Source organism: Callorhinus ursinus, unplaced genomic scaffold, assembly GCF_003265705.2.
Source record: "Callorhinus ursinus isolate GAN/ISIS: 27379988/994484 unplaced genomic scaffold, GSC_fseal_2.0 scaffold13, whole genome shotgun sequence".
Lineage (NCBI taxonomy): Eukaryota > Metazoa > Chordata > Mammalia > Carnivora > Otariidae > Callorhinus > Callorhinus ursinus.
This window is the reverse complement of record NW_027397075.1, coordinates 27679334-27681920: the sequence shown is the minus strand read 5'-3', so window position 1 is coordinate 27681920 and position 2587 is coordinate 27679334. Positions and strand designations below refer to the sequence as shown.

At 49.4% G+C, this 2587-nt stretch overlaps 1 pseudogene; it reads right to left on the bottom strand.

Moving 5' to 3' along the window:
* Nucleotides 1-729: 729 nt before the first annotated feature.
* Nucleotides 730-1857, bottom strand: LOC112828876 (splicing factor 3B subunit 4 pseudogene; annotated as a pseudogene).
* Nucleotides 1858-2587: the final 730 nt, after the last annotated feature.

Below are 2587 nucleotides of genomic sequence, written 5' to 3'. Positions count from 1 at the left end.
TTCTCCCTCTGCCTCTCTCTCTCTCTCTCTCTCTCTCTGTGTCTTTCATGAATAAATAAATAAAATCTTTAAAAAAAATTGCACAAAGACCTGATTGTTGGTGGTGATTTGTTATGTTCCTCCCTCTCGGTGGCCCTCCATACCCAGGTGGAGTGGTGACTTGACTTTCTGAGTCAGGAACTGAGTCCTCCGTGCAACCTGGGTCTGATTTCAAGCCCCCCCAAACGTAATACAACATATAGTCACCTATATTCACCTATTAGAGATCTCCAAACCTGCAAGCTGATACACTAAATCCTTGTCTTCTTTAAAAAAAAACAAAACAAAACAACAACCCTGGAGTCTAATACTGTGCCCTGACGTTGGCCATGCACCTGGTTGGTCCTCCACACTCAGTGTGGTCTAAGCATATGCAGTTCCACCGATGACAGGAAAGCCTTTCATGCAAGGGTTCTACTGAGTGTTTTGTTGCTCTTTCTTACCCATTCAGCTGCTCTTTTTGCCTCACAGATTTCCTCTTCCTCTTTTAAGATTCTCTTCTCCTCCCTCCCTCTTTAGGGTAGGCTCGTATCTTTTTTGAAGATCATAGATTCTTTACCTTCCAAGAATTTTTTTCTTTCTTCCATTGCCCCAGGACCCACGTCCTTTTTTTTTAGCATTTCTCCAAGATCTTGGATGACTACTGTCATTTCTCTTAAAAAAATAAATCATTCTATGGTCTCACCTGGGTGACCCATGGGAGATCCAAACGGAGGCCCTCGAGGGGGCATGCCCATCGGAGGAGGTCCAGGATGAGGCATTCCGGGTGGCGGTCGGGGTGGTGGCTGCCCCCCAGAGCCTGGGGGCCCAGCATGGGGGTGTCCTAAGCCATGAGGGCCATGGTGGGCCAGCTGCATCTGAGACATCCCTGGATGGGGCATCCCACCCGGTGGGAATGGGTGAGGATGTGAGTGTCCATGTCCAGGATGTCCAGCCCCTGGGGTTCCTGCTGATGGTGGGCCATGTCCTCCAGCCCCAGGAGGCATAGGTGGTGGGGGCATAGCTGGGGGTATCCCAGGTGGAAGGGCTCCAGGAGGCGGCACTGGGGGTGGGAAGGACCCAGGAGGAGGCATGCCTGGTGGAGGAAGCCCGGACCCAATGATGATACCACAGGATTGGGGGCTGAGGGTGGAGGAGGTGCATCTGCAAACAGCTGATGAGGGCGATCGGCCTGGGAGAGTGGGTTCTGGGCTGCCAGAAGGCGTTCAGCTGCTGAGCCATGGCGCTCACCCTTGGAGTCCTTCTTGAAGGCATAGGACACAGTGATAGGGCGGTTACAGAGATACTGCCCATTCATGGCCTCAATAGCTGCATCCGAAGCATCAAAGGAAGCGAAATTAATAAAGGCATAACCTTTGGAGTTGCCTGTGTCAGGGTCCCGCATAATCTTCGGGGTTTGTAAGATGACCCCAAAGGCGCTGAAAGTATCATAAAGCAGCTTCTCATCAATCTCCGGGTCTAGATTGCCAATGAAAATGTTGGCCCCCACGTCCAGGTTCTTGTTGTGAGCTGATGCTTTGTTCACCCGTATTGGTTTCCCATAGAGTTTGATCATGTTCATGATCTTAATGGCATAGTCAGCATCTTCCTCACTCAAGAATTCCACAAAGCCATAGCCTTGGTGCTGACCTGTGACTCTATCCTTTGGCATGTGGGTGTTGACTACTGGCCCTGCCTGGAGAAATAGCTCCCACAGCAATGGTTCGCTAACCTTCTCGTCCAGGCCCCCGACGTAGACAGTGGCATCCTGGTTCCGCTCGGAGATCGGCCCGGCCACCATGGCGAAAGAGCTCCCGCCGTCTCCAGGCAGCGATCCCGCCCTCTCTGGTTTTTGAAAAATTTTTAAAGTAATTTCTGCATCCAACGTGGGGCTTGAACTCACAATCCTGAGATCAAGAGTCGCTCACTTGACTGTCTGAGCCAGCCAGATGTCGCCAACTCCTGTATATTAATATCTCTACTAACAAAAAACAAAAACAAATGAACAAATGAAAACCCAGCACAAGCAGATACATGAGTTGAGATTGTAAGTAAAGATAAAAAAGTTCAAACCATAAAACAAAAGGCAAAAATTATTGTCCCAAAGAGGACCCTGATGTCATAGCTGGGGGACAACTAGGAAGAAGTCGCTATATTTGCTTTACCAGATCCTAGAGAACAGAGACAAAGTCTTACCTCGAATTCTCCACAGTTCCCTGCACAGTGTCTGGCTCACAGAAGATTCAAGAAATATTTACGGAAAAAAATGACTGGAGGAGGGAAGGGTATCCAGTGTTAATCAGGGACCTGCTAGTTTTAATGTGAAATTGGTACTCAAAGTAAACCCAGAGAAGTGTACTGCGGCCCAGCAGTACCACACCAGGCCACAGGATGCAGACCGTGGGCCATGGTCAAGAGTTAGGAAAACTGTCTCCTCCTGCGGACCACGGTCCTCCTGTCTCAGCCCTTGGGAACTCTTGAAGGTTCCCAATACCTTCAGGGATCCTTCCAGGTCATGGTGAATGAAAAAGAAATCCTTTGCTGACAAAATATGGGGTATTTCTGCTAA